At 34.6% G+C, this 6,889-nt stretch overlaps 1 pseudogene; it reads right to left on the bottom strand.

Annotated features, from left to right (window-relative positions):
- Nucleotides 1-1,956: 1,956 nt before the first annotated feature.
- LOC127106972 (UDP-glycosyltransferase 79B30-like) lies at nt 1,957-3,339 on the bottom strand (annotated as a pseudogene).
- Nucleotides 3,340-6,889: the final 3,550 nt, after the last annotated feature.

Below are 6,889 nucleotides of genomic sequence, written 5' to 3'. Positions count from 1 at the left end.
TACTCGTTTATGTAGATGACATCATCATCACTGGAAATAACGAAGATGCTATCTCCGACATCAAGAAATTTCTCGCCCAGGCCTTTTCCATCAAAGATCTTGGAAATCTTTCATACTTCTTAGGTATCGAAGTATCACGTTCTAAAAAGGGAATATTCTTATGTCAAAGGAAATATACACTTGACATTTTATCCGACTCTGGTATGACTGGTTGCCGACCATCAGATTTTCCTATGGAGCAACACCTCCGTCTACGGCCCAATGAAGGAAGCCCTCTTCCTGATCCGACAATCTACCGTCGCCTCATTGGTCGTCTATTATATTTAACAGTGACACGGCCCGACATCCAATACGCTGTTAACACTCTCAGTCAATTCATGCAATCTCCATGTACAACTCATCTCGATGCGGCCACACGAGTTCTCCGATATCTTAAGGGGAGTGTCGGCAAAGGCTTATTTCTTTCGGCTTCTAGCTCCCTCAATTTAGTTGGATATGCCGACTCTGATTGGGCTGGTTGTCCTACTACTCGTCGCTCCACTACCGGCTATTTTACCATGATGGGCTCTAATCCTATATCATGGAAAACCAAGAAGCAACCAACAATTTCTCGTTCCTCTGCTGAAGCAGAATATCGTTCCCTTGCAACCTTATCTTCCGAGTTACAATGGTTAAAATATCTTCTCTCGGATCTTGGCATTGATCATCCTCAACCGATCACCGTTCATTGTGATAGTCAAGCTGCTATTCACATCGCCGAAAACCCAGTTTTTCATGAACGCACAAAACACATTGAAATTGATTGTCATTTCGTTCGTGAGAAAATTAAATCAGGTCTTATCAGCCCTTCTTATCTCCGATCTTTTGACCAACTAGCTGACATATTTACTAAACCTCTTGGAGGCGATACTTATAAACGACTACTCGGCAAGTTGGGTGTTCTTGAGATTTCAATCCCACCTCCAACTTGAGGGGGGGTGTTAAGGATAAACACATATTATTCACATTAAAGAAGATCAAACCCAAGCAAACATGTGCTGGCAATGCATATCCATATAGCTGTCAAAGTATATCAGGAAATTGTATCATAATTGTATTTTAAAATAGGATCTCTATTATAGGAAATTATAGACTAGACAATTATAGGTAATTAGTATACAGATTCTTGTATTCTTATATATATATATATATATATGTACATCATTACAAGAAAAATACACAACAAAAATTCCTTTCTTCACACTTTTCCCTTATTTGGCGTAGTGATTCTATCGTAGTAGCGAAGGTATGGGGAGTTTGTGAAGGTTTGGTTCAAGCTTCTGATAAAAGATATAAAAAAGTATAGTTACAAATTGATAGTGAGGAGATTCACGCAGCTCTCACAATTGAGAATTACAAGATGGGAGCATGTCTTGGGATGATTCGGAAAATAAAGAACTTGATTGATTGGGAGATTCAGTTAGATTATATTTATAGAGACAAAAAAGTGTGTGGATGCGCTTGCGAGACTAGAAATGAATCATGGTTAAGAAATTCTTCTTTATGATGTTTGTCCCCAGGAACTGAATGTCATTTGTTTAGCAAATCTTGTTGGAATTTGTTACATTAAGATTGTTAGAGTGTAGTCTTCTTCTTTGTTTGGGCTTAGTCCTCTTGTATAATAAAACCAAATGAACAATTATCCCAACTTTATAATTCACTTAACTTTTTTTAGCACCGAAACAAATGCTCTAATTAAACAAGTTTGTAAATTTTGTGACCCCCTCATTCCTAATCATGTCAATTCGCTAGATTAAGACATTTTGCAAACAGACACAACAAATTTATCTAGTACTAAGATTCAACTCATGATGATGAATGGCCATACAAACATACATATAAAAAATGAGAGAAAAATCAAAAACATAATCTCATACTTAAATAGGTAATGACTATATTAAATGGCATAAAGATGGCTCAACTCTTTTCCACAACAATCTCTTGAAGCTTGTTGCAGAAATCATTAATATAAGACGATTCAAGATCTTCATGAAGCAACATCTCTCTAATCTTAGCATGATTAGCTCTCACTTTCTTACTGGTTTCATTTTCATCATCCATCACAGTTCTTACAGCTTCACAAACACTATCCTTAGTATACATTCCATCTTCACCTTTCTCAACTTCCACACCAACTTTCAAGCTATTTCCCATCATCCTAGCATTCAATATCTGATCACCAACATTTGGAAACAAAACCAATTGACATTTATTCACCAATGCCTCAGACAAAGAACCTGAACCATAATGTGTAATGAAACATCCCACAGAAGGATGTTCCAAAATCAGTTGCTTTTGTACCCAACCACCATAAACAACACCTCTTCCTTTTATTCTTTCTGCAAACCCTTCTGGTAATGCTTCTTCAATTGTTGCAAAACCAAAAGGTGGTTTCAATGCTGCAAAAAATGGCATGCCTGTTAACTCAAGACCAAGCATAATTTGTTGAAATTGATTTGGCCTTAAAACACATTCACTTCCAAAATAACAATAAACAACTGAATCTGTTTTGAATCCACCAAGCCAAGTAGACCAATTTTCCTCCAAAATAGAATTTGAGTTTTGAAGTATAACAGGTCCTGAAGTAAAAACCGGTTTATTAAATTGTTTGTGTATGTACTCAAGATAAGGTCCTTCAATTTCTTTACAAGTTCTGTATCCCAATGCATCAGCTTCATTCAAAGCAATGTCTTGTCGATCATAGAAAAGAGCATTGCTACCAAAAAATCTTTCCTTTTAGCAGCAAAGAGTTTAGCTTCATGAATATAAAGTTTTATAGATGAATCAGGGTAACCAGAAGGAGGTTCCATGAGGTCAAATTCAGTTAAATTGTTTCCCTGTGAATATCTAGCTGGTGCTAAAGTGTAGCCAACCATAACCGAACTACCAGTGCAATAATGAAGAGCTTTAATACCTAAACATTTGGTTAAAGATGGAATCCCATACGTGAAATCATAGAAAACAATGTGAGGTTTGAGATCAGTGAGACGAGTTTCAATGTCGGGTTGTGTTAGATCCATGGCTGTCATGATGTGTGGTTGTAAAGGGTATGGAACATCAGTTGTTGTTTGTGCGTTGGGGGGAAGGCCTTCAACGTGAGGAACTGTGATTGTGACAAAAGTGATTAACTGAGGGTGGAGATTGTGTGGTTCTAATTTGGATTGTGCTTTTTGAGGCGTGAGAAATGTGATTATGTGGCCTTTTTTTTGCTAGTTGGTTAGCTAGATGAAGGAATGCAGTTTGATGGCCCATGGAAAACCATGGGTACATTGCTATGTGTAAAGAAGATGATGAATCCATAGTGATATGATTGAGAAGAAAATGATGTAAAATGAATTAAAGATAAAAAGAAGAAGAGAGAAAAGAGTGATATATTTCTTTGGTTAAATATAAATATAGAGAAGAAGCGAGAGTAATGGAGATCCTTTGATTCTGATGGTGAAGGAACTTGTCTTGTGTTTTATTTAGAAACAAACCAAAACAAATGTTAAACCTATATGCCGTGTGTGTGCAACATGCAATATTCAGAATTTAGCATGCATGATTGGACAAGTGATGAATATCTTCACATAACAATTTTCTGTTTCCACAGATATCAAAATGTAACATGTTCACTTGTTCACGTGGCCCAACCTCCACACCAACACTAGAAAAGTTTCTTAAGTCACACGTATCCAAAAATCTCTCTATAATACCTTTTCTTGCTCCAAAATAGGCTCACAACAAGGAATCTTTGACCTGAATGCCGCATTTCCCAAATTTTATTCTTAAAATATCACAGATTAAAACTTATTTCCTTAATTGGCATATTTATTTATTTTTTCAATAAAGTAATAGTGCTCAGTTGAGGAATGGCCGATTTTTTTAATTAAAATTTATAATTAAATTAATATATTAATATAATCATTAACAATAAAAATTAATAAGAAATGTTTTTTTTAATTTTATGGGAAGATTTAAATTAATTAATGACAATTAAAAATATATATTAAATGAAATGTAATATTAAAAAGCATTGTAAAATAAATAAAATTGAAATTAAAATATAATAGTAAGTTCTTACAATTAATCAGATACTATTAAAATTTAATTAATGGCGGGGTGGATGATGGTGAGCACCGGTTCCACACGAATGACCTTTAGCCACACGAAAATCACGACCATATTGTTGCGTTGGAGGAGGTGGATGAGAAGACAAAGACGAAGGTTGATTGAAGGATGTAAAAACAATTGGGAATTCATCTGAATCAAGTTTCGATGATTCTAAACTCTCAAAATCAAAATTCATATATCAAAATTAGTAGGGGTTGTGTGTTGGTGTTTTGGTTGGTCGGTTCTATGGATAGGAAATAACATTCGGTCATTGGTTCGTTGGATTGTAAGATTTTAAAGGTATGATGTGTTATGATAGTGTTATTCGGAGTTAGGGTAATCAAAGATTGGTTGCAGGATAATGTGTATTGTACGGATGGACAAGAAGAAATTTGTTGTTGTGGTGTTTGATATGTGTAGTTTATTTGTTGAGATGGGGTGTATTGTGTTTGCTGGAAATATGGGCCATATGGAGATTGTTGTTATGTGGGTCGGTTGTAGTTTTATAGGTGTGGGGTAGTGTTGGATGTTGAAGGTTATGTACATTGTTGATTATAATCTAGTCGTGTTGGTTGGTGTTGGTTGAAAGTGTTTTAATTTGAGTAGTTAGAGTAAGTGGTGTGTTGGAGTAGTTAGAGTAAGTGGTGTATTGGAGTAGCTAGTTGTGATGATCATGTTGATTGGAGGTAGAACCATGAAGACCGGTGTCATTAAGAAGTTGGTTGCTTGAGACATGTGTATAGGGAAGTAATATAAACTAAGCCAAATACTCTAAGGTTAATTTCTCCACCAAATACAGCTCCCTTCAAGACATATTCGCATTGGCGCCTCCACTCGTGTTGCTCGCTTTTGTATAACTCGTATACGAATGATCCCACAACTTTTGCATACTCATTTTGTGATGTTCTTTGAGGCATTTAGGTTGGTTGAGAATGTCTTTTGGTTGCCAAATTAAAGTTTCACCATATTTGACTGATGCATTTCAAAAATAAAGGAACATATTATTAATTTTGTTCTGCTCCAAACCAAATTATCCTCATAGTCTTAAGGCACAAAATCAAGATATGGTCTCCATATAAACTGTTAGATTATATCAGATATATGTTACTGTAACGAAATTAACTTTAAAAAATGATAGAGAAATATTAAAGTGAGATATATTACATTATTTTCCTCCATATAATCTATTCCATATCAGTAACCAATGAGATAATGTTGTGGGTTATTTCAGGGAAAACATATTTGCAAATAGTAATGTTGGTGTGGTATTTAAAGACACAAATATAAAGTTAGTAATATTCAGCGAAAATTTGATTTTGCACAGTCGAAGGAACAAATAGAAACGAATTACAAATGTGGATATCTGATATTTTATCGATATCCATTACTAAATGGAGTCAATAATAGTGTTACATACACAACATCAAAAATTGAAGATGATGACAATGTTAATATTTTACATATGATTGAGTTATATGTTTGTTTCATGGAACATCAAGATCCACCATAAGTAGTTTATCAAACTCAATCATCCCAAACACATGGGCCAAAATAAAGTGATAATCGATTATGTCAATCGATTATTACTCATAAATAACCAATTATTCAAGCCATAAATGGAAGATTTTGATACTTAGTTGTTACCAATCATTAAGAGCCTTATTCTAATTGACTTTGAGCATTACAAAGAAAAATAATCAATTAGATCATTAGGGATAATCGATTATTTAGTTGTAAAGCAGCTCCTAATTGATCAAATAATTCTCTAATCGATTGACTAGGGGATCCTCAAAGGTTTTATGTGTGTGTGTGTGTGTGTGTGTGTGTGTGTGTGTGTGTGTGTGTGTGTGTGTGAGAGAGAGAGAGAGAGAGAGAGAGAGTTGCCTTAGTATCTTAGGATTTACTTTCCTATTTTCACAAGATCCGGGCCACTTAGATAGACACGACCAGGGAAGCTTTCACACTTTCTATCTTTCACAACTCTGAAGCTTCAAGTTCCTTTTCCTGATACATCGATCATATAAGAACTTCATTGGAATCTTGAGTCTTCTAATCGATGGGGCTTTAGATATCTTCAAGTTACTCTCCATCATCAGATAGTTGTAAAGATATCACCATCGACTTTAACAAGCATCATCACTTTCATCATCAAAACACTAAGACAGTCAACAACATCAGAATCATTGGTTCAACAACAAATGTATTAGCTTTGTACCTAAAAGCACATAAATCCGCAAATATCTCTTATGAGAAGTTATTGTTTGGTTCATTAGCTAAATAGTAAAAATTCCTGTTTGGTTTATGAGATTAGCCATTCAAACTCTCCATTTGGTTCGTGAGCTCAGTTTGGTATGAAAGCTCTCATTTGATTCGCGAGATTGTCTATTAAAATCTATGTTTGGTTCCTGAGCTCAATCTGGTATAAAAACATAGTTTGGTTTCGAGATTTTCTTGGTGTAAAATCTTGTGTTTGATTTATAGAATATCCATTGTAAAACTCATGTTTGATTGTAAGAAGGTTTGTGGGTGTAATATGTGAAAAGCTCACATATGATATAGTGGAAACACTCAAGAAGAAATTTTGGGGGACATGAGTAGACCAAGTGGTTAGGTCAAACCTGTATAAATCTTGATTCTCCCAACCCTTATTTCTTTATATTCCTTCTATTTACTTTGATTTTTATTTCTTTATTTATTTTTCTCCCTATTCTTTGTTTGTTTTACAAAATTGTTTTAAACACTTTCATTTATCAAAGAA

Source organism: Lathyrus oleraceus, chromosome 7 (assembly GCF_024323335.1).
Source record: "Lathyrus oleraceus cultivar Zhongwan6 chromosome 7, CAAS_Psat_ZW6_1.0, whole genome shotgun sequence".
Classification (NCBI taxonomy): domain Eukaryota; kingdom Viridiplantae; phylum Streptophyta; class Magnoliopsida; order Fabales; family Fabaceae; genus Lathyrus; species Lathyrus oleraceus.
This window is presented reverse-complemented; position numbering and strand designations above follow the sequence as displayed.